The sequence below is a fragment of the Nicotiana tomentosiformis genome, chromosome 2 (assembly GCF_000390325.3).
Source record: "Nicotiana tomentosiformis chromosome 2, ASM39032v3, whole genome shotgun sequence".
In the NCBI taxonomy this organism is placed as follows: Eukaryota; Viridiplantae; Streptophyta; class Magnoliopsida; order Solanales; family Solanaceae; genus Nicotiana; species Nicotiana tomentosiformis.
Genome location: NC_090813.1, coordinates 88,432,018 through 88,459,280, shown reverse-complemented (window position 1 = coordinate 88,459,280; position 27,263 = coordinate 88,432,018).

Sequence of the window (27,263 nt, the reverse complement as noted above, 5' to 3'; positions counted from 1 at the left end):
GAGTGTGGCCCAGACTAGCTCATTTCCCATGACATTAGCCGTCTCTCAGGCTAGAGGAGGGGCCCGGACTCCTACTACTCCCGTTCCGGAGCAGATAACTCCCCAATATCAGGCTCCAGCAGCTCATCCAGTCGGAGTAGTTTAACCGGTTGTTGCGCCACAGACCGGTGATGGATTAGCTATGTCTTCTAAGGCTTTGTGGAGATTGGACAGGTTTACCAAGCTCTTCCCAGTTCACTTCAGTGATGCTCCTTCAGAGGATCCCCAGGAGTATACGGAACATCGGTATAGTGGAGACCAATGGGGTCGATTTTGCTGCATTCTAGATGATTGGTTCCGCCAAGAAATGGTGGAGATATTATTTGTTGACCAGATCAGCCGAGTCGCCTGCTTTTACTTGGGACTAGTTCTCTGCCTATCACACTGAGAGAGGAGCGTCGCCGTCAGTTTGAGTGTCTTTAGCAGGGCAGTATGACTGTTACTCAGTATGAGACTCGTTTTGTGGACTTGGCCCGTCATGATATTCTTCTGCTTCCCACCGAGAGAGAGAGAGAGAGAGAGAGAGAGAGAGAGAGAGAGAGAGAGAGAGAGAGAGAGGGTGAGGAGGTTTATTGATGGACTTGCTCAGCCTATCAGATTGCAGATGGCTAAGGTGATTGGGAGTGAAATTTTTTTTCAGGCGGCTATTAATGTCGCCAGATGAGTCGAGATGGTTATTTCTTAGGGAGGTGAGAGGTCTAACAAGAGACCTCGTTACTCCGGTGAGTTCAACGGTGCCTCATCTAGAGGCAGGGGTACTTTTGGTAGAGGCCATCCTCCCAGACTATTTCATTCAGCACTCCAGGCATCCCACGATGCCTCAGGTGGTCGTGGTCCTCTTATGCCTTATTCCGACTAGCTAGCTTTCAGTGCACCGCCAACTCCTATTAGTGCACCTCCACTCCAGAGTTATCAGGGTGGTTACTCAGGTCGACAGGGTCAGTTTCAGGGTCAGCAGTCACAACAGCCGAGGCTATGTTATACTTATGGTGATCCGAGGCACATTGCTAGATTTTTCCCTCGGGCAATGGGCAGCTCACAATATTAGAGTTCTCGTGCCATGGTTTCGGCACCAGTTGCTGCACCACCTGCTCAGCCAGCCAGAGGCAGGGGTCAGGCTGCCAGAGCTAGAGGCCAGACTATTAGGGGTGGAGGTCAGGCCGTTAGAGGTGGAGACTAGCCAGTTAGAGGCCGTCCCAGGGACATAGTTCAGAGTGGTGGGGCCTAGCCCCGGTGTTATGCTTTTCCAGCCAGGCCTGAGGCTGAGTCATCTGACGCTGTTATCACAAGTACTGTTTCAGTTTGCAGTAGAGATGCTTCCGTTCTATTTGATCCGGGATCTACTTACTCCTATGTGTCATCCTATTTTGCTTCATATTTGGTTGTGCCCCATGATTTTTTGAGTGCTTATGTGTATGTGTGCACGCCAGTGAGGGATGCTATTATTGTAGACCGTGTTTATCGTTTGTGTGTGGTCACCATTGGGAGTCTTGAGACTCGTATAGATCTTCTACTTCTCGATATGGTTGATTTTGATGTCATACTGTGTATGGATTGGCTGTCACCCTATTATGCTATATTAGATTGTCATGCCAAGACGGTGACCTTAGCCTTACATGGGTTGCCTCGATTAGAGTAGAGAGGGACTCTTGGCCATTCTACCAGCAGGGTTATCTCTTATGTGAAGGCTCGACATATGGTCGAGAAGGGGTGTCTAGCTTACTTGGCTTATGTCCGCGATTCTAATGCGGAGGTTTCTTCCATGGAGTCAGTGCCGGTTGTTTGTGAGTTTCCAGAGGTGTTTCCTACAGATCTGTCGGGGATGCCACCCGATAGGGATAGTGATTTCTGCATTGATTTAGCTCCGGGCACTCAGCCCATTTCTATTCCGCCATACTGCATGGCCTCGCCAGAGTTGAAAGAATTGAAGGAACAGTTGCAAGATTTAATTGACCAGGGCTTCATTATACCTAGTGTCTCGCCCTGAGGTGCACATGTGTTGTTTGTGAAGAAAAAAGATGGATCGATGAGGATGTGTATAGATTATCGGCAGTTGAACAAAGTCACAATCAAGAACAAGTACCCATTGCCGAGGATTGATGATATATTTGATCAACTTCAGGGTGCCTAGGTGTTTTCGAAGATCGATCTGAGGTCCGGCTACCATTAGTTGAGGATTAGGGCATCCGATGTCCCTAAGAAAGCTTTTCGGACTCGGTATGGGCATTATGAGTTTCTAGTTATGACATTTGGGCTGACAAATGCCCCAGCAACATTCATGGATTTGATGAACCGAGTGTTCAAGCCCTACTTGGATTCCTTTGTGATTATGTTTATTGATGATATGTTGGTCTACTCCCACAACTGAGAGGAGCACGACCAGCACCTTCGGATCGTTCTTCAGACTTTGAGAGACAGCCAGTTAAATGCTAAGTTCTCAAAATGCGAGTTTTGGTTGAGTTCAGTTGCTTTCTTGGGTCACGTTGTATCAGCAGAGGGTATTCAGGTGGATCCTAGAAAGATTGAGGCAGTTCAGAACTGGCCTAGACCCACATCAGCTATAGAGATCCGTAGTTTCCTAGGTATGGCGGGCTACTACAATCGATTTGTGGAAGGGTTTTCATCCATAGAAGCCCCGTTGACCAGGTTGACCCAAAAGGGTGCCCCGTTCAGGTGGTCAAATGAGTGTGAGGCAAGCTTCCAGAAGCTCAAGACAGCTTTGACTTCGGCACCGGTATTGGTATTACCCACAGGTTCAGGATCTTATACAGTATATTGTGATGTATCTCGTATTGGTGTGGGTGCAGTATTGATGCAGGGTGGCAAGGTTATTTCATATACTTCGCGGCAACTGAAGGTGAACGAGAAGAATTACCATGTTCATGATTTAGAGCTGGCAGCCATTGTTCACACGCTGAAGATTTGGAGGCACTATCTTTACGGCGTGCCATGTGAGGTATTCACGGATCATCGGAGCTTGCAGTATTTGTTCAAGCAGAAGGAACTCAATTTGAGGCAGAGGAGGTGGTTGGAGCTATTGAAATACTATAATATCACCATATTGTATCATCTTGGGAAGGCCAATATGGTGGCCGATGCTTTGAGTAGAAAGTCAGCTAGTATGGGTAGCCTTGCTTATATTCCAGTTAGCGAGAGACCGCTTGCATTGGATGTTCAGGCCCTGGCCAACCAGTTCGTGAGGTTGGATGTTTCTGGGCCCAACCGTGTTCTAGCTTGTACAATTACTCGATCTTCTTTGTTTGATCGCATCAGAGATCGGCAGGATGACGATCCTCATTTACTTATCCTTAGATACACAGTGAAGCACGGTGATGCTAAGCAGGTTACTGTTAGAGATGACGGAGTTTTGAGGATGCAGGGTTGTATTTGTGTGCCTAATGTGGATAAACTTTGTGAGTTGATTCTTGAGGAGGCCCACAGTTCCCGGTATTCTATTCATCCGAGCGGTGCCAAGATGTATCAGGACTTGCGGCAGCATTATTGGTAGAGGAGGATGAAGAAAGACATAGTTGCATATGTAGCTCGGTGTCTAAATTGCCTGCAAGTAAAGTACGAGCATCAGAGACCTGATGGTTTGCTTCAGAAAATAGAGATTCCTAAGTGGAAGTGGGAGCGTATCACTATGAATTTTGTTGTTGGACTCCCACGGACTCAGAGGAAGTTCGATGCAGTTTGGGTCATTGTGGACAGGCTGACCAAGTCAGCACACTTCATTCCTGTGACAGTTACCTATTCTTCGGAGCAGTTGGCAGAGATTTACATTCGTGAGATCGTCCGTCTTCACGGTGTGCCCGTGTATATCATTTCTGATCGAGGTACGCAGTTCACCTCGCACTTCTGGAGGGCAATACAGCGTGAGTTGGGTACGCAGGTTGAGTTGAGCACAACATTTCATCCTCAGACGGACGGGCAGTCCGAGCGCACTATTCAGATCTTGGAGGATATGCTCCGCGCATGTGTTATTGACTTCGGAGGATCGTGGGATCAGTTCTTACCCCTTGCAGAGTTCTCCTACAACAACAGTTACCAGTCGAGCATTCAGATGGCTCCCTATGATGCATTATATGGTAGGCGGTGCTGGTCGCCAATTGGGTGGTTCAAGCCGGGGGAGTCTCGGTTGTTGGGCACAGACTTAGTACAGGATGCCTTGGATAAGGTCAAGATTATTCAGGATCGACTTCGCACAGCTCAATCCAGGCAGAAGACTTATGCCGACCGCAAGGTTCGTGATGTTGCATTCATGGTTGGGGAGAGAGTATTTCTTTGGGTATTACCCATGAAGGGTGTGATGAGGTTCGGAAAGAAGGGCAAGTTGAGCCCTAGGTATATCGTACCTTTTGAGATTCTAGAGAGAGTGGGAGAGGTGGCTTACAGGCTTGCGTTGCCACCTAGTTTATCAGCAGTTCATCCGGTGTTCTATGTGTCCATGCTTCGAAATTATCATGATGATTCGTCCCATGTGTTAGATTTTAGCTCTGTCCAGTTGGACAAGGATTTGACTTACGAGGAGAAGCCAGTGGCTATTCTAGCCCGGCAAGTTCGCCAGTTGAGATCAAAGAGTTACCCTTCAGTTCGAGTGCAATGGAGAGGTTAGCCTGTTGAGTCGGTTACTTGGGCGTCCGAGTCCGATATGCGAAGTAGATATCCCCACCTTTTCACCAGCTCAGGTACTTTTCTATGTCCGTTCGAGGACGAACTGTTGTTTTAGAGGTGGAGAATGTGATGACCCAAAAGGTCATCTTATGTTTTAGAACTCGAATTTGCGCTCTTAAACCTTAAAAATCTCATTTTACCCTCAATTTGCGTGCACAGTCCGGGTGTGTTTTTGGAAAACTTTTATGTTGAAAAGTGATGAAAATAAGAATGTTTGCTGAAAAAGTTGATTTTAGTTGACTTTGATCAACATTTCTGATAAACGGGCCTAGATCCGTATTTTGACAGTCTCGGTGGGTCCGTATCGAATTATGAGACCTGGGCGTATGCCCGGAATCAAATTCGGAGGTCCCCCAGCTCGAGTTATGAATTTTTGATAAAAATTAAAAGTCTGAAAATTTATTATTTTTAAGAATTGATTGATGTTTGGCATTGTTAGTATCGGGTTCGTATCTTGGTTCCGGACCCCGGTACAGGTTCATTATAGTATTTAAGACTTGTCTGTGAAATTTGGTGAGAAACGAAGTTGATTTGACGTGATTCGGACGTTCAGTTGAGCAGATAGGAATTTTAAATCTTACTTGAAAATTTCATTCGATTTGGTGCTAAATTCGTAGTTCTAGGTGTTATTTTGGTGATTTGATCGTGTGAGCAAGTTTGTATGATCTTTTTAGACTTGTGTGCACTTTTGGTTTGGAGCCCCAAGGGCTTGGGTGAGTTCCTGATAGGCCACGGGATGTTTTGGATTTGGGAAAAACTGGTTTTCTGCAGATTCTGGTGTTCTTGCATGTCATTCTTCGCATTCGCGAGAGTATGAAGAGTAAACTGGTAAGGCTAAAATTTCTTCTTCGCGAACGCGAAGGCCTGGGGGATTTACCCTTCGCGAACGCGACCGGCTCATCACGAACGTGAAGTACTTGGGGACCTAAGGGAGGGTTGGTCGTTCCTTCATCGCGAACGCGAGCCATGTCTCGCGAACGTGAAGGCCAGGGGGAGTAACCATCGCAAACGCGAGCAAGGTCTCACGAACGCGAAGGCTTGGCGGCCGATACTCTTTGCAAATGCGACAGTGGCCTTGCGAACGCGATGCACACTGTCGCCCAGTGCATAAAACAGAATCAAAACGGGACTTAAGCCATTTCTTCAACATTTTCAAGAACCAAACGGTTAGAGGCGATTTGCATGAGTTATTTTCTTCCCCAAAGTATTGGTAAGTGATTCTAAACTATTTTCTTTCAATTACCCATTTCATTTCATAAATTTTCAACCTAAAATCTAGAGTTTTCATGGTATAATTAGGGGTTTGGTTAGAAACTAGGGATTTCAGAAATTTGGGGATTTAGACCTCAATTTGAGGTCGAATTCCAAAACCAATTATATATCCGGGCTCGGGGGTGAATGGGTAAATGGATTTTGGTCCGAACCTCGAGTTTTGACCAAGCGGTCCCGGGGTCGATTTTTGATTTTAGGAGAAAAATTTGGGAAATTTAATTTATGCAATATACATGATTCCTTTAGCAATATTTGATATTATTGAGTTATTTTTTAATAGATACGACTGATTTGGAGGTGAATTCTAGTGGAAAAGATGTGATTGAGAATTAAGTGGCCTTCGGAGCAAGGTAAGTGTTGTATCTAACCCTGACTTGAGGGAATTAGGAACCTTAGATTATTTGATATGTGAAATTCATGTGAGCGGCGTATATGTGAGGTGACGAGTACTTATGCGCTGCCAATTTACTTGTTTTCCCTGTTTTCTCCCATTTTTCTGATATTGTCTCTTTCCTATGCCTAATTGTTACGTGTTTAGACTAGTGTTGTTAAACTGATCGTTCTTATCATGATTACGGATTCTCTGGTGATAATTGAGTATTTATTTCAAAGTTGAGATTGGTATTGTGGAACCAAATGTTGAAGTAAGGCTTTTACTTGTTATTCTATCTTCCTATTGTTATTTATGCATTGCATTATGGTAAGGGAGAGTGTTAATGCACGAAGGGTGATGCCGTGCCATATTGTGAGTATTAATGCACGAAGGGTGATACTGTGCCATATTGTGAGTGTTAATGCATGAAGGGTGATGCCGTGACATGGGATGAGAGTTAATGCACGAAGGGTGATGCCGTGTCGTTTCTATTGTTTAATGGTGAGATTGAGATTAAAAGCACGAAGGTTGATGTCGTGCACTTTTACTTTACTGTATTCGTTGTTTCTGTTGATTTATAGTATATTGGTTGTTACGGTTTTCATTTTGCAGTAGTTCCTTATCTCGTATTTCCCCTAGCATGTTTCCCCCTCCCAATATTTCTTGTCTAGCTCTTATTACTGTTATTTGTATATACACTGTTAAATTGTACAAGTTGATTTGTAGGTGCCTTGCCTTAGTCTCGTCACTAGTTCCTCGAGGTTACGCTCGATACTTACCAGTACATGGGGTCGGTTGTACTGATACTGCACTCTGCACTTTCTATGCAGATTTTGGTACCGGCTCGGGTTGATCGAGATTTTGCTATTGGACCGCTATCCGGAGACTCAAGGTAGATTTGTCGGCGTTCACAGACCTTGAAGTACCCATCTATCTTTTCTTTTCTAATGTTTCTTTTTTTTCAGACAGTTGTATTTCTTTCAGACTTTTACTTGTAGTGAATTCTAGAATGCTCGTGAATTGTGACTCCAGATCCGGGTGGTAGTAGTTAATAAAATTTTGATAATATTCCGCACTCACTATATTTCATCTTAGCTATTTGCTGTTAATCACTAAATGGAATAAGGATTGGTTTAATGATTCTCTAACGTTGGCTTGCCTAGCAAGTGAAATGTTAGGCGCCATCATGGTCCCGACGGTGGGAATTCCGGGTCGTGACAAAATCACCCACATTATCACTTGAACGGATCTGTTGCACATTGATATAACCATTCTTTTGAAGATTATGCGTGAAAAATAACTTTGGTGAAATGTTCTTTGTCCTATCCCCTTTTATGAATCCTCCCTTCAATTGGGCTATGCATGTTGCATTGTCTTCATAAAAAATTGTGGGTAGTTTGTCACACTTCAAACCACATTTGTCTCAAATTAAGTGTATTATAGACCTCAACCATACACATTCTCGACTTGCTTCATGAATAGCAATTATCTCAGCATGACTAGATGAAATAGCCATGATTGATTGCTTAGTCGATCGCCAAGATATGACAATGCCTCCATATGTAAGCACATAGCCTGTTTGAGATCAAGCCTTGTGTGGGTAAGATAAATACCCAGCATCGGCATAACCAACAAGATCGGGACTGCAATCATTTCCATAAAATAATCCCATATCGGTAGTCCCTTTTAAATACCACAATATATGTTTGATTCCATTCCAATGTCTCCTTGTAGGAGCAGAGCTATATCTTGTTAAGACATTAACTGAAAAAGTTATGTCAGACCTTGTAATGTTAGAAAGATACATTAGTGCACCAATTGCACTAAGATATGGTACTGCGGGACAAGAAGCTCTTCATTATTTTCATGAGGTCAGAATGGATCTTTATTTATATCGAGTGATCTCACAACCATCGGGGTACTCAATAGATGTGCTTTATCCATATAGAATCGCTTTAAAATCTTTTTAGTGTATGCTGATTGATAGACAAAAATTCCATCTTTCATATACTCAATTTGTAGACCAAGACAAAATTTTGTCATTCTAAGATCTTTCATTTCAAATTCTTTCTTTAAATAGTCTACTGCCTTAGAAAGCTCCCTATGAGTTCCAATGATATTTAAATCATCAACATGCATGGTGATTATAACAAATTTAGATTCAGATCTTTTTATAAAGACACAAGGACAAATTGAACCATTCTTGTACCCTTCTTTCAATAGGTACTCACTCAAGCGATTATACCACATGCGCCCTGATTGTTTCAATCCGTATAAGGATTTTTGAAGCTTTATTTAATAAATTTCTTGGAAACATTAATATGCTTCAGAACAATTTAAATCCTTCAATGATTGCCATTATACGCATATCATGTTTTTCTTGTATTGCCATAGTAAAACCCGAAATGATGACATCCACCACAGGAGAACATGTCTCTATATAATCAATGCCATTATATTTACAAATCTTCTTGTGACACAAGTTGTCTTTATGTCTATCGACTTGACCTTTTTTTTCGCACAAGAAAACATTTATAGCTCCACTGGCTTAATACTACCAGGTGTTGGGACTATCCGTCCAACTTCATATTTTTCAGGTGAAATTAATTTTCATTGCGTATTTTTCATTTGGCCAATCATTTATCTGTCCAAATTTCATGACAGATTTGATCTTAAGATCCTCGTCAATATTAATAATATTGAGCGTCACATTATATTAACAATATCGTCGATGATCATTTTATAACGGTTCTACTATTACTCAATAAAGACATAACTTATTGAGATCTCTTTATCTTATTATTTTCAGGTACCTGAGCCTCTTCCGTGAGGTCTTATGAAGTGTTATGTCCTGGTGCTCTTCTAGAGCACTTGCCTCCTTATTATGACCATCTTAGACATTTGCTCCTCTCCTTCTTCAAGGAGTTATGCTTCATGCATGCCATAGACTTTATTCATTATGAACTTTATTTTATTTGGAGCATTAGCAACTGAATATGACATTTAGCTTTGGGTCAGCAAATACGCCTGGAATATTTTGCAAATGAATTATCACTTGAACTTCAAGTTCATATTTTCTCGTACGAGAATCTAGATGTACTCATAATAATTCATTACATGCATTAATTTTTTAGCTGCCCATTTTCTCCCCCTATTGTTGGGATCACCAACACATATCCCTAGCCTTATTTGGGGATCCATCTTTGTACATTGTAGTGGAACAATTAAATCATATAGCACATTCATATTTCTAGATAGAAATTATTTGGTTCCTGACCCTGAACCGATTGTGATACGGAGAACTTATCATAACTTGGCTAGATGCGTACAAGTGTTGTTGTATATTAAATAATACATCACATACCAAATTTTATTTTGACAGTTTTGTTCTCATAACCAATGGTTTAGATATAATTGGAGGCATACAATTTCTGCTAAACCAACTTAGATTTAAACCAGTATTATCAAGATAAATCATCATAATTTATATTCTTGAACTGCGTTCTAATAATTTGATCAATCAATCTTGCAAAATCCAAACTGCAAGTTGATAACAAATGCACATGTGACCATAGAATAGATGCATCTATTAAAATCATATAATAGTAAACGGTCCACATGGCAAGTGACTGGGCCCGTATATTTATCACCTTTTATTTGTTCCAGAATTTAATGGATTCAATCCCAACCTTAACTGGTACATCATGAGAATAAGCAGCACAAGAGATTTCTTGAAGAATCTTCTATTTCTTCAATATATGCCAATATAATTCTCAATTAATTTTTGCATCATAATTGAACCGGGATGGTCAACCGGTCATGCCAACTAATATTTGTTTCAGTAAATCTCTAGTTTATTTGTGACATATGATTCCATCATCATGCTTATATTTGTATAGTACAAATAGAAAGAAACTCGGGTAACCTTTCATATTTACCCGTTATGATTATAAAAATATGAAGATATTCAATATTCTTATAGTCTCAATATGCCAACCACTTTAACTTATACATTTTAAACTCAAAAAGTTTCTTTTGAGATTTTACAATATCAATATCGTGAAAATTTTATTCATCCAGGTAGTAACAAATTAATTTTTGCGGATCTCTTAACAACTTTTTTACTACAAGATCTTTTGTCACACCATTCATATGGTAAATATCTCCTTCAAGGAGAAAATTATATCATAATAAATTATCATGGTCAAAATCATCATAAGCAAAATTATTTCTTGCTTTAATTTTGCATTTAATAACCTTTTATAAGGCACAACAAAATATATATTTTTTGGCGTATCACATGTACGCGACCAATGACATATTTATGTAACTACACAATAATATTTGTTCTCTTTATTTCCCTCAAACCTCCCTTATAGGTGAGTTGTGTGGTATTCATCTAATCATGCATTGCATGTCTTTATTCATTACTTTTATCATATATTGCCACATTCACCTTTAGGAATGGGTATGGATTCTCAATGCTTATCACAAGTCACATTCTCTTCAAGGAATAGATCATAATCAGCGGCGTGCTTTATTATTTTTCATACCAATTTGATGGTAAACATTGCCTTCACATTTTGAAGGACTATTTTGAGAACCCTTATTGTTCTCCTTTTATAATCATAGTGATGATTATTATTATTTTGATGTTTGGAACGTTCACGTTCATTTTTCAACCACTTGTCTTCATTTAGACTTATTATGCACCGCTACCACATTCACTTCAAGAATGGAGCAAATCAAGTGGGACAATATTCATGACTTTTCATGAAAAATATATTATTTTTCTTTAGTTATTATTATATCATCAATATTGTATAGTGGGACTCATACCCAATCTCTTACCAATATAAATGCATGTTAGGCCATAATAAAATTGGGACTCAAACCCAACTCTTATCATCATGGAGCATCAGGACTTGATCCTGATGTCTTACCCTCATGGTGCATTGTGACTTGAACTCATTGAAGTTGATATCATTAATAGCAAAGGACAAAAATAATTTCAAATACAAAAGAAATGCTTACCTCTTGAGTTAAACTCTTCATAATGTCATTTGGATATAATTCTCAACTATAGACTTTCGTTTACTCAAATCAGCTAAGTAATTAGTTTCAAACAAATATATAAAAATATAAAATAATATTAAAAATTCACATGTGGTCTTTGCTGCAATAAGCTTACTTCAAGATGAAAGTGATATGACCAGAACATTAAGGAAACATTATGTATCAAACAGAATAATAGTACTATAGTTACCATGCACTACTAAGTATTATGCTCTCTAGAAAAATAAAAAAGACATAGCAAAACCTTTAAGTCAATCGGGGAATCAAAAAAATAGTGGACAAATCTCTGTCTACTATCTACTACTATATGCTTTCCATATAGAAATGATTCAACATGTTAATTTGATAAGAAATATCATCAATGAAAATTTTGGTGTAGTACATACCTCTTATACTAATATTTTATCTTATCAAAATAAAATAGTTACGAATATTATTATTATTATTATTATTATTAATAATAATAATATTAATATTATTATTATTATTATTATTATTATTATTATTATTATATTTACAGTAAACTAATGTATAATCATTATACTAAGCATACTAAAATCGTATTATAAGGTAAAACCATAAGCATACATAATAAAATATTATTTTAATTTGTATACCGCATGCCACCTATTATATAGTTCATGAAAATTTAACAAGGTGTTATCTTTAGCAGCCACATAAATACTAATTTTCTAATAACCAGACCATTGCTTATTCTAAATAGTGGTACAAACTTATCTGGTTTAAAGTCCGGACTTGTTGTTGTAGTAGAAAGACGTGTCTGTAACACTACATACCTTTCTGAATAAAATTTTGATAATTTTGACAATAGATCATCGAGATATACCTTACAAGAAGTGGAATTCAACCTTGAGGTTAGAGACTCCGTGATGATAACGTGTTATAAAATATAGCTCAAAGTAACGATATAGAACAAGGAAAAACAAGCTAAGAGATATAGAGAGAAAGAGAGGAGAAATTCTTATTTCTTCTTCAATTGTGTGTATTTTCCTATCTATTACAAGGCTGTTATTTATGTAACGACCCGACTTGTCGTTTTAAGAATTTACGCCCCGTTCAGTGACTTAAGGTCTCGAGCAACTTCATAATAAGTATTATGACCCGCGGGTGTGGTCGAGTTTAATTTACTGAAGATTCGGAATTTAATTAAAAGAACAATCCTTATTTAGAAGCTTAAATGAAAGAGTTGACCGGAGAGTTGACTTTTTAGCAAACGACCTCGGAATAGAATTTTGATGATGTCAATAGCTTCGTATGGTAATTTCGAACTTCGGCGTATGTCCGAATTTGCATTTAGAAGTCCGTAGGACAATTCGACGTATTTTGGCGAAAGTTGAGAAATGGAAGATTTTTGGAAAGTCCTACCGAAGGGTGAATTTTTGATAACGAGGTCGAATTTCGATTCCAGAAATGGGAATAGCTCCATTACGTTAATTATGACTTGTGTGCAAAATTTGAAGTCATTCCGGATTGATTTGATGCGTTTCGGTGCAAAATATAGAAGTTGAAAGATTTGAAAAACTTATAATTCGATTCGATGCGCAATTCATAATTTCGGCGTTATTTGACATGGTTTGAAGCCTCGACTAAGTTCGTATTGTATTTTGGGACATGTTGGTATAATTGATTGAGGTCCCGGGTAGCTCGGATGAGTTTCAGACGAGGTTTGGATCAAATTTGGACTTGTTGAAAATGCTGGAATTTCTGCTGTTTCTGGGCAGACCTGTTGGGATCGCACCTGTGGAAATTTGGGCGCAGGTGAGACCATCGCAGAAGAAGAATTGGCTGGGCTGGACTGAGGCCGCAAGTGCGAAGAATTTCTCGCACATGCGTGAGCGCAGAAGCGGAAGCTCTTCCGCTGGTGCGAGGGCAGTGCCAGTAGACGTCGCAGAAGCGAGAATTTTCTCGCAAAAGCGAGCTCGCAGGTGCGATAAAATGGTCCGCAGGTGCGCAAACTGGGTAGAATGTTAAGGAGCAAAAATGGTCATTTCGCCATTTTTGTTTTGGGATTTTTTGGAGCTCGGATTTGGGAGATTCTGGAGGGATTTTTCACAAGCTTGGTTAGGGTAAGTGTTCTATATCCTAAAGTGATTATATTTCATGAATCTATGATTATATTCATCATTTAGTTCGGATTTAAATGGAAGAAATCAAGATATTTACAAAATCTTCCAAAAAACGAAATTTAAGATTTAGAGGTCGAGTTGTTATTGAAATTTAATAAAATTGGTATGGTTGAACTTGTATCGGAATGGGTGTTCGGGTTTCATGAAAATTATGTCGGGTTCCGAGGGGCGGGTCCCGCGTTGACTTTTGTTGACTTTTTGGAATAAATTTTTAAGTCGATGTATTATTATCCAGAATTATTTCTGATAAATTTTAATGAAGTTATACAATTAATTTGAATAGATTTGAGCTGTCCGGAGGTCAATTCAAGCAAGAAGGCAATTTTGGAATATCAGCATAACTTCAAAGAGGTAAGTGTTTTGCTTAACCTCGAGTGGGGGAATTACCCCTTAGGCATCGAGTCTTATGTGCCATTTGTAAAATATAAAAAGCCGTGTACGCGAAGTGACGAGTACGTACTCGGGCTTATATGTGTAAATTTTATTGGATTAAAGTCTTACGCATTATTGTGTAATAAATTGGATAATCGTGGATAAGTATTAAATCTTCTGTTTGCTATGCCTAAATCTTTGTTGTTGTTGAATCTTTTGTTATATGATAATTTGATATAATTGTTGGTTGATTATTTATGTAATTCCGTTAATTTGTTGGTTTGATAATTTTTGTGATTTAATTTCATTATAGATTTTTCTTCTGCAAATAATTAATTAAATGAGCTTAAGAAGGGGTGTTTATATAATTATTTAAAAATTTGAATTTAATGAAGACTTTGCTTTATGTTGAGTAATTTCTATATCTATTGGTTGTTTTTGGGTGTTGTACACATTGTGTGGAGCTTTTGGCTATTTGTTGTGAAATTAATTAATTTTGTTATATCCTTGGAATTTGTTGTGACCATTGGGCAAACTGTAATGTGAATTGATTTTGTTATGTTGCCGTGTAAATTGTTGTGTTGTGTGAATTATTATTTTGAGGAGATAAGGTGTCACGACCCAAAAATCTGACCATGGTCATGATGGCGCCTATCGTATTACAAGGCAAGCCTACTTCCCTAAATATTTCTACTAAATCGATTATGAGAATTTAATAAAATATTTCAACACTTGAATTTCTCATAACTAAATCAACTCTAAATATATTTTTAGAAATACAAAAACGAGCCCCAAACATCGGGGTGTCACTAAGTCATGAGCGTCTAAATCTATGAACTAAGAAATGAAACTGTCTAATTGTCAATACAATCCAAAAGAAGAAATGATAAAAGACGTAACAAGGTCCTGCGGATACTAGCAGCTACCTTGCAATCTTCACAAAATTCAACAATCGTCGCGCTCTAACTCACCTGGATCTGCACATAAAGTGCAGGGTGTAGTATGAGTACAACCGACTCAGTAGTAACAGAAATAACTAAGGAACTGAGCAGTAGTGACGAGCTAAGTAAAACAGTCCAATTATTTATTTTCACAATTTAAAAATAAACGGAAATAAACAGGTAAATTCCATAACTCTGTAAATGCCACAAAGAAGTTTAACAGATAAATGCAGCAACAGTATAAATAAATACAACCTCACAGCAGTGCCACACTATCACTCATCACTCTCACTCAACACTCAATACTCAAAACACTCAACACTCTGCGCTCACTGGGGGTGTGTACAGACTCCGGAGGGGCTCCCAAAGCCCAAGCGTAAAGCACGGACAACTCACGTGCCATCATATCAATACCTGGATCCGCACGGTCAACTCACGTGCTACGCGGACAACTCACGTGCTATGGTATCAATACCTGGACCAGCACTGTCAACTCACATGCTACGCGGACAACTCACGCGCTATGGTATTAATATCCTCACAACCAGGCCCTCTACCTCACTCAATCAATATCAATACCTGGATCCGCACGGTCAACTCATGTGCTACGCGGACAACTCACGCGCTATGGTATCACTACCTGGACCCGCATGGTCAACTCACGTGCTACGCGGACAACTCATACGCTATGATATTAATATCCTCACAACCAAGCCCTCGACCTCACTCAATCATGTACCTCACTAGCCTCATCATCACCAACAAATAAGGAAACACAGCCCACATCAAGTACCACCACATTTTAGCAAATAATAGAGACTGAGGTAACATGTACAATATTTTCTCTGACTTAGTACCAATAATGTGAGCATGAATAAAGCCTAAGCATGATCTCTAACATGAAGGCAAACAAGTTCAACAACAAATAAACACATAACCATAGATAATAACTATTAGTCCTCACAACCTCACGGGATGGACCAAGTCTCAATCTCTCGCGGTGCACACTTACACGCTTGTCACCTAGCATGGATATCACTGCCAAACAATCACGTGATGTCAAATCTCCAGGTTTATACCCTCAAAGCCAAAGTTAAAACTGTTACTTACCTAAACAGCGTAAAATCCTACTTCGGGATGCCCTCGTCTCTGGACTCGATCTCCAAAAGTTTCAAATCTATTCACAATTAATTCAATATACTCAACACGAATCGTAGGAATTAATTCCATATGAGAATACAAATTTTTCCAACAAAATCCGAAATTTAACTCAAAAATTGCCCGTGGGACCCATATCTCAGAATTCAACGAAACTCACAAAATCCGATAACCCATTCAATTAAAAGTCCACCCATACCAATTTTATCAAATTCCGATATCGGATTGACCTTCAAATCTTCATTTTATATTTTTGGAAGATTTTATAAAAATCTGATTTTGCTTTCATAAATTCATGGATTCATGATATAAATGAGTATGGAATCATGAAATATAATCAATATAGGATAAGGAATACTTACCCCAATGTTTACCCGTGAAAATCGCCCAAAACTCGCCCAAACCGAGCTCCTCAACTCTACTTTTGTCAAAAATGGTCAAAAACCTCGTTTATAGAGCCTCTGGTATTTTTGAGCGTCACAGGTAGCGTGGGGCGCTGCCTGTGGCGCAGTTTCCAGTACCCAAAAATTCCCAGCGCCAGGGCTAGCGCCCCACGCTACCCTGGGCGCTCGCGGCGACGGGAAATCTCCTCCGATACAGAAATGGGCATAACTCTCTCATACGATGTCCGAATTCGACGATTCTTTTTGCTATGGCTCCAAAATTTCAATACGGATCTATTGAAATCATAAAAATTCAAATTCGAATTCGTTTACACATAAGTCCATATCCGATCCACTATTTCAACTTAAGCTTCCAACATGAAATTCATTCTTCCAAGCTAACTCCGAAATACCTTAAAACCAAAACCGATAATTTACACAAGTCATAATACCTCGTAGAAAGTTATGCAAGACCTCAAATAGTTGAAAGGAGTGTAAATGCTTAAAACAACCGGTCGGGTCATTACATAAGGGTGGCATTTCACCGTTGATATTATGTAGGTATAAGGGTGGCATTTCACTATTGTTGTGTTGTTGGAATATTGTTTGGGCGGAGCGATAAGGGTGGCAATAGGAGCGATAAGGGTTGCTATTGATATTGTCTGGGCGGAGCAATAAGGGTGGCTATAGGAGCGATAAGGGTGGCTATTGCCAGAGACGATATGTGATGATGTGGGGTTGTGGCGTTGATGATTTTCATGTGATGTTGTGATTTTCTTATGTTTATTTTTATACCTTGTGCAATATGTCTTGTTGTTGGTAAATTGATAACAATCTAATTTATGTTAAAATTGATAGCATGTGGCTATTGGCAGGCGGATTAATTGTGGGCACGAGGTGCCGTGAGTAAATGATAATGATAATTGGCACGTGAATTGTCCATGCAGTTGTGATATAAAATGAGGGCACGAGGTGCCGGAAAAATATGATGATTTTATTATGGGCACGAGGTGCCGTGAAAATATGAAAATGGGCTGAGACCCGTATTTTTATGATTATGAAATGAGGTGTCACATGGTGACTTTTTAAAAAATATTTATTTGGAAGGATTTTTACTTAGAAAGTATTATATAAAAGAATTGTATTTGAAAGATATTTATTTGAGGAAATTATATTTGAAAGGATTTATTGAAAGAATTATATTTGAAAAATAATTATTTGAGAAAATTATATTTGAAAGAGAGTTATCTCGAAGAATTATATGTGAAAGACATTTATTTGAAGGACTTGATTTAATTGGGTGTAATTGTGTTTATTAATTGTTGAGTGATATTAATGGTATTCTTGTTGTCTGTTGTGCATATCACTGGTTGTTTTATCCTGCCCTTATTATTATTTTTTTCCTATTACTTTGTATATTATATTGCACAGGTTATTAGACTAGTGAGTGTCCTGACTGTAGCTCGTCTCTACTCCATTGAGGTTAGTCTTGATACTTACTGGGTACCGACCATGGTGTACTTATACTACACTTCTGCACATTTTTGTGCAGAGTCAGGTATTGGAGATATCAGACTTGAGCAGAATTAAAGCGCGATCGTAAGGATTCAAGGTAGAGCTGCTTGGCCGTCGCAGTCCCTTGGAGTCTTTTCATTTCATTGTACTGTTAATTTGTAATCAAACAGTATTGTATATTCGGTCCTCGTGATCATTTCATGTATTCAGTTAGAGTTCGTGACTTAGTACTACCAGTCTTGGGAGGTTGTATATTCATACTTATTCCGCTGTTAGTTTTGGTTACTTATTTAATTAAAAAAAATGGCTTCAAAATGTAATAGAAATCGGCTTACCTAGTCTTAGAGACTAGGTGCCATCATGACGCCTGTGGTGAGATTTTGGGTCGTGACAATATAGGCATGAAAAGTAAAGAAAAATATGTCATTGAATATGTCATTAAGCATAGAAATATGTCATTGAATATATCATTAATCATATAAATATGTCATTAAGCATTTGAAAAGATCACGGAGGAAGAGTAGACATCTACCATAATTTAATTTTTTTTATAACAAAAAATTAATAATGGTCTCTTAATGTTTCTCTTTAACGTTTATGTATATTTTTACCATAATAATATCATGCTCCGTTTATCATCTTGAGCTTGCACTCTTTTAACTTTAATTTTTGTTCATACATAACATATGTTTAAACAGTAACATTTATGTGGTTCTTCAAAAGTTTGTATTAATTGCCACGGGATACACGTGCAACGCACGTGACGAGAAACTAGTATATATATATATATATATCTAAAGAAAATAATATATATATATATATATATATATATATATATATATATATATATATATATATATATATTATTTGGCTAGCTGATTTAATTATTTTTTGCCGACCATCCAAATGTGTAACTTGCCCAAACATGTATCATAGGGGTGCACATAGGTCGGGTTGGTTCGGATTTTCTAATTACCAAACCAAACCAATTGTATCGGGTTATTAAATCTAAATACCATACCAAATCAATAAAAGTCGGGTTTTTTAATCTCGGATTTTTCGGATTTTTTTTCATAAAATCTTCATAGCACAAAATATAAATTTTGTGCTTCAAATATTTCTTTAATCCTAGTAAGACAGAACTATGTAAGGTGTTTTTCAATAAAATAACATAAATATGAGATGAGTCATGACATTGTACTAAAATATTCAACAATAAAGATAATAAAATCACATAAAATAAATATTATTACTAAGCCATAAAGAAAACAAACATAATTTAAAATTACGACTAATAAGTACTATTATTTACATGACTAACCACTAAAAGAAAAATAAGTTATACATTTAATCTAAACCATAGAAAAACAAAAAAATAGATATCCAACACTATTTTTATTCATAGTACAATTGAATTAAATATTTTTATTAGCATTAGTATTGATTTGATTTTGGTTTAGGATTTATTTGAGTTACTAACATTTTTGTACTATAAAACTTATTGGAGCATCCAAAAATTATAAGTCCAAACTTGAAATAATACGTTAAAAGATATAACTATGAAAATGTCACGACCCGAAATTTTCCACCAACGGGACCGTGATGGCGCCTAACATTTTACTTGCTAGGCAAGCCAACGTTAGAAAATCGTTAAACCAATTCCTTATTTCCATTCAATAAATAACAATAATTAACTAAGATGAAATATATTAAGTGCGGAATATCATGAAACTATATTAATTACTACCACCCGGATCTGGAGTCGCAATTCACGAGCATTCTAGAATTTACTACAAGTAATAGTCTGAAAAAATACAACTGTCTGAATGAAAGAAAACAGTAGAACAGAAAAGATAGACGGGGACTTCAAGGTCTGTGTACGCCGACAGATCTACCTTGAGTCTACGGACAGCGGACCAATAGCAAAATCTCGATCAACCCGAGCCGGTATCAAAATCTGCACAGAAAGTACAGAGTGCAGTATCAGTACAACTGACCCCATGTACTAGTAAGTGTCGAGCCTAACCTCGACAAAATAGTGACGAGGCTAAGGCAAGGCACCTACAAATTAACCTGTACGATTTAACAGTGTATATACAAGTAACAAAAATGAAGAACTAAATATGAAATGTCGGGAGGGGAACATACTGAGGGGAATACAAGATAAATAACTACAACAGAATGATCACCGGAGCAATCAATATACCATGAATCAACAGGAATAGTGAATACAGTAAAGAAGAATGCACGGCATCACCTTTCATGCTTTTACTCTCATATCATGGCACGGCATCACCCTTCGTGCATTAACACTCATAATATGGCACGACATCACCCTTCGTGCATTAACACTCACAATATGGCACGGCATCACCCTTCGTGCATCAACATTCACAATATGGCACGGCATCACCCTTCGTGCATTAACACTCTCCCTTACCATAATGCAATGCATAAATAACAACAGGGAGATAGAATAACAAGTACAAACCTTACTTCAACATTTGGTTCCATAACATCAACCTCAACTTTGAAATAAAAACTCAATTATCACCAGAAAATCCGTAAACATGATAAGAACGATAAATTGAACAACACCAGTATAACACATAGCAATTAGGCAAAGGAATGAGACAATATAAGAAAAACTGAGAAACATGAAAAAACAGGTAAATTGGCGGCGCATAAGTACTCGTCACCTCACATATACGCCGCTCACATGAATTTCACTTAGCAAGTAATCTAATGTTCCTAATTCCTTCAAGTCAGGGTTAGACACAATACTTACCTTGCTCTGAAGGTCACTTAATTCTCAATCACAGCTTTTCCTTTGGAATTCACCTCCAAACCACTCGTATCTATTCAAAAATGACTCAATAATATCAAATATTGCTAAAGGAATCAATTACATTGCATAAATTTAGATTTCCTAAATTTTCCTTCAAAAAGTCGAAAATTGACCCTGAGCCCGCTTGGTCAAAACCCAAGATCCGGACCAAAATCTATTTATCCATTTACCCCCGAGGCCGAATATATAATTAGTTTTGGAATCCGACCTCAAATTGAGGTCTAAATCCCCTAATTTCCGAAATCCCTAGTTTCTATCCAAAACCCCTAATTCTACCATAAAAACCTTAGATTTTTAGGTTGAAATCTTGTAAAATGTAGTGAAAGATTGAAAGAAACTAGTTTAGAATCACTTACCTATGATTTGGGGAAGATATGGCCTTTGGAAAATCGCCTCTTGTGTTTTAGGTCTTGAAAATTTGGGAAATGAATAAAAATTTCCGTCCAAAAGTCATTTTGTTCAGCTGCAGACGTCGCATTTGTGACCTGAGCTTCGCAAATGCGATGCTTGCAATTGCGAAGGGCCTATCGCAATTGTGAAGTAGAAATTGTGAAGCTCGCAACTGTCTGAGGCCTGCAACACAGCTGAAGCACACCGGCTATTTTTCTAAGTCCAAATCACTCCGTAGCCTATCCAAAACTCACCCGAGCCCTCGGGGGTCCAAACCAAATATACACACAAGTCTAAAAATATCATACGAACTTGCTCGCGCGATCAAATCGCCAAAATAACACCTAAAACTACGAATTTAGTACCAGATCAAATGAAATTCTCAAGAACACTTTAAAATTTTTATTTTCTCAACTGGACGTCCGAATCACGTCAAATCAACTCCATTTCTCACCAAATTTCACAGACAAGTCTTAAATATCATAATGAATATGTACCGGGCTCCGGAACCAAAATACAGACCCGATACTAACAATGTCAAATATCAATAAATTCTTAAAAATAAATAATTTTCAGACTTTTAATTTTCATCAAAAATTCAGAACTTGAGCTAGGGACCTCCCAATTCGATTCCGGGCATACGCTCAGGTCCCATAATTTGATACGAGCCTACCGGGACCGTCAAAATAAGGATCCGGGCTCGTTTACCAAAAATATTGACCGAAGTCAACTAAAATCAACTTTTAAGGCAAAATGTTTTATTTTCATTAGTTTTCAACATAAAAACTTTCCGGAAACCTGCCCGGATTGCGCACACAAGTCAAGGAGGGTAAAAATGAGATTTTTAAGGCTTAAGAGCGCAGATTCGAGTTCTAAAACATAAGATGACCTCCTTTTGGGTCATCACAATTTCCACCTCTAAAACAATCGTTCGTCCTCGAACAGACATAGAAAAGTACCTGGGCTGGCGAAAAGGTGGGGATATCTACTCCGCATATCAGATTCGGACTCCCAAGTAGCTGCCTCAATAGGCTGACCCCTCCACTGCACTCGAACTGAAGGGTAACTCTTTGATCTCAACTGGCGAACCTGCCAGGCTAGAATAGCTATCGGCTCCTCCTCATAAGTCAATTCCTTGTCCAACTCGACAGAGCTGAAATCTAACACGTGGGATGGGTTACCATGATATTTCCGGAGCATAGACACATAGAACACCGGATGAACCGCTGATAAAGTAGGTGGTAATGCAAGCATGTAGGCTACTTCACCCACCCTTTCAAGAATTTCAAAGGGTCCGATATACCTAGGGCTCAACTTGCCCTTCTTTCCGTACTTCATTACACCTTTCATAGGTGAAACCCGGAGCAATATTCTTTCTTCAACCACGAATGCAATATCACAAACTTTACGGTTGGCATAACTCTTTTTCCTAGACTGAGCTGTGCGAAGTCGATCCTGAATAATCTTGACCTTATCCAAGGCATCCTGTACCAAATCGGTACCCAACAACCGAGCCTCTCCCGGTTCAAACCAACCAACTGGCGATCGGCCTCATATGGAGCCATCTGAATGCTCGACTGGTAGCTATTATTATAAGTAAACTCCGCAAGTGGAAAAAAATGATCCCAAGAACCTCCAAAGTCTATAATACAAGCGTGGAGCATATCTTCCAATATTTGAATAGTGCGCTCTGACTATCCGTCTGTTTGTGGATGAAATGATGTACTCAACTTCACCCGCGTGCCTAACTCAGGTTGTACAGCCCTCCAGAAATGTGAGGTAAACTACGTACCTCGGTCAGATATAATGGACACGGGCACACCGTGAAGACGGACGATCTCACGAATATAAATCTCTGCTAACCGCTCCGAGGAATAGGTAACTGCCACAGGAATGAAGTACGCTGACTTAGCCAGCCTGTCCACAATGACCCAAATTGCATCGAACTTCCTCTGAGTCCATGGGAGTCCAACAACAAAGTCCATAGTGATGCGCTCCCACTTCCACTCAAGGATATCTAACCTATGAAGTAAACCACCAGGTCTCTGATGTTCACACTTTACCTGCTAGCAATTTAGGCACCGAGCTACATAGGCAACTATGTCCTTCTTCATTCGCCTCTACCAATAATGCTGCCTCAAGTCCTGATACATCTTAGCGGCGTGCGGATGAATAGAATACCGGGAATTGTGGGACTTCTCAAGGATCAACTCACGAAGTCCATCCACATTAGGCATACAGATACGACCCTGCATCCTCAAAACTTCGTCATCTCCAACAGTAACCTGCTTGGCACCACCATGCCGCATTGTGTCTCTAAGGACAAGTAAATGAGGGTCGTCATCCTGCCGATCTCTGATGCGCTCAAACAAAGAAGACCGAGCAACTGTACAAGCTAGAACACGGCTGGGCTCTGAAACATCTAACCTCACGAACTAGTTGGCCAAGGCCTGAACATCCAATGCAAGCGGTCTCTCACCAACTGGAATATATGCAAGGCTACCCATACTGATTGACTTTCTACTCAAAGCATCGGCCACCACATTGGCCTTCCCGGGATGATATAATATGGTGATATCATAGTCTTTCAATAGCTCCAGCCACCTTCTCTGCCTCAAATTGAGTTCCTTCTACTTGAACAAAAACTGCAAGCTCTGATGATTAGTGAATACCTCACATGGCACGCCGTAAAGATAGTGCCTCCAAATCTTCAGCGCGTGAACAATGGTTGCCAGCTCTAGATCATGAACAGAGTAATTCTTCTCGTGAACCTTCAGCTGCCGCGAAGCATATGCAATAACCTTGCCACCCTGCATCAATACCACACCCAGACCAATACGGGATGCGTCACAATATACTGTATAAGATCCTGAACCTGTGGGTAACACCAATACCGGTGTCGTGGTCAAAGCAGTCTTGAGCTTCTAAAAACTCGCTTCACACTCGCTTGACCACCTGAACGGGGCACCCTTCTGGGTCAATCTGGTCAACGGGGCTGCTATGGATGAAATAGCCCGCCAAACCCAGGAAACTACAGATCTCTGTAGCTGATGTGGGTCTAGGCCAGTTCTGGACTGCCTCAATCTTCTTAGGATCCAACTGAATACCCTCTACTGATACAACGTGACCCAAGAAAGCAACTGAACTCAACCAAAACTCGCATTTTGAGAACTTAGCATATAATTGGCTGTCTTTTAGAGTCTGAAAAACGATCTGAAGATGCTGCTCATGATCCTTTAGACTGTGGGAATAAATCAAGATATCATCAATAAATACAACCACAAAGGAATCCAAGTAGGGTTTAAACACCCGGTTCATCAAACCCATGAATGCTGCTGGGGCATTTGTCAACCCAAATGACATCACTAAAAACTCATAATGCCCATACCGAGTCCGAAAAGTTGTCTTAGGAACATCAGATGCCCTAATCCTCAACTGATGGTAGCCAGATCTCAAATCAATCTTTGAAAACACCTTGGCACCCTGAAGCTGATCAAATAAATCATCAATCCTCGGCAATGGATATTTTTTCTTGATGGTGACTTTGTTCAACTGCCGATAATCTATACACATCCTTATTGATCCATCTATCTTCTTCACAAACAACACCGGTGCACCCCAGGGCGAGACACTAGGTCTAATGAAGCCCTTATCAAGAAAATCTTGCAACTGCTCCTTCAATTCTTTCAACTCTGGCGGGGCCATACGATATGGCGGAATGGAAATAGGCTGAGTGCCCAAACCCAAATCAATGCAGAAATCAATATCCTTGTCGGGTGACATCCCCGGCAGGTCTGCAGGAAATACCTTTGGAAACTCACGAACAACCGGCACCGAATCTATGGAAGGAACCTCCGTACTAGAATCGCAGACATAAGCCAAATAAGCTAGACACCCCTTCTCGACCATATGTCGAGCCTTCACATAAAAGATAACCCTGCTGGCAGAATGGCCAAGATTCCCTCTCCACTCTAATCGAGGCAACCCCTGCAAGGCTAAAGTCACCGTCTTGGCATGACAATCTAATATAGCATGATAAGGTGACAGCCAATTCATATCCAGTATGACATCAAAATCAACGATGTCAAGAAGTAGAAGATTTACACGAGTCTCAAGACTCCCAATGGTGACCACACACGAACGATAAACACGATCTACAACAATAGCATCTCCCACTGGTGTGGACACATACACAGGAGCACTCAAAGAATCACGGGGCACAACTAAATAGGAAGCAAAATAGGATGACACATAGAAGTAAGTAGACCCCGGATCAAATAGAACTGAAGCATTTCTACTGCAAACTGAAACAGTACCTGTGATAACAGCGTCAGATGACTCAGCCTCAGGCCTGGCTGGAAAAGCATAACACCGGGGTTGGGCCCCACCACCCTGAACTACGTCCCTGGGACGGCCTCTAGCTGGCTAGTCTCCACCTCTAACGGCCTGACCTCCACCTCTAACTGTCTGGCCCCTACCTCTGGCTGCCTGACCCCTGCATCTGGCTGGCTGAGTAGGTGGTGCAGCAACTGGTGCCGGAACTATGGCACGAGAACTCTGATGCTGTGAGCTGCTCGTTGCCATAAGGCAAAATCTATCAATGTGCCTCGGATCACCACAAATATAACATAACCTCGGCTGCTGTGACTGTTGATCCTGAAACTGACTCTGTCGACCTAAATAACCACCCTGATAACTCTGGAGTGGAGGTGCACTAATAGGAGCTGATGGTGCATTGTAGGCTAGCTGGTCGGAATAATGCATTTGAGGGCCACGACCACCTGAGGCACCGTGGGATGCCTGGAGCGCTGAATGAAATGGCCTGGGAGGATGGCCTCTACCAAAAATACTCCTGCCTCTAGGTGAGGCATCGCTGAACTCATCGGAATGACGAGGTCTCTTGTCAGACCCCTGACCTCCTTGAGTAAGAACCTTTTCGACTCGTCTGGTGACATTAGTAGCTGCCAGAAAAGAAATCTCACTCCCAGTCTCCTTAGCCATCTGCAATCTGATAGGCTGAGCAAGTCCATCAATAAACCTCCTCACCCTCCCTCCCTCTCTCTCTCTGTGGGAAGCAGAAGAATAGCATGACGGGCCAAATCCAGAAAATGGGTCTCATACTGAGTAACAGTCATACTTCCCTGCTGAAGACGCTCAAACTGACGGCGACGCTCCTCTCTCAATGTGATAGACAGAAACTTCTCTATGAAGAGCTAAGAGAACTGGTCCCAAGTAAGAGCAGGAGACCCAGCTGGTCTGGTCAACAAGTAATATCTCCACCATTTCTTGGCGGAACCTGTCATTTGAAATGCAGCAAAATCTACCCCATTGGTCTCCACTATACCCATGTTTCATAGAACCTCGTGACAACTGTCAAGATACTCTTAGGGATCCTCTAAAGGAGCACCACTGAAGTGAACAGGAAAGTGCTTAGTAAACCTGTCCAATCTCCATAAAGCCTCAGAAGACATAGCTGGCCCATATCCAACCTGTGCCACAATAACCGGCTAAGCTGCTGGAGCCTGATACTAGGGAGCTATCTGCTCCGGAACGGGAGTGGTAGGAGTCCGGGGTCCTCCTGCAGCCTGAGAGATGCTGGTGCCATGGGAAATGCGCCAGTCTGGGCCACACTCTCCATAAAGCCCACCAAACAGACCAAAGCGTCCTGAAGTACTGGGGTAGCAATGAACCCCTCTGGAACCTGAGCTGGTCCGGCAGGAACAGTCTAGGCTGGAACCTCCTCGTCAAGCTCTATCTGAGGCTCCACTGCTGGGGCTGCTACTCGGGCTCTAAGCTGAGCCCTGCCACTGCCTCGGCCTCTGGCACGGCCTCGGCCTCGACCTCTGCCCCGCGTAGGAGATGTCACTGAAGGCTTTGGCTCCTGCTCAGCTGAGGAAGCGGTACGTGTTCTCGCCATCTGTGAGAGAATAAGAGTAGAAGAGTTCAATCAGCATTGAGAAAGCAAAATCGCACGACAGAGAAGAAAAGAAGTGAAACTAGTTCCTAAACTTCATAGTCTCTGGAAGATAAGCACAGACGTCTCCGTACCGATCCTCCAGACTCTACTAAGCTAGC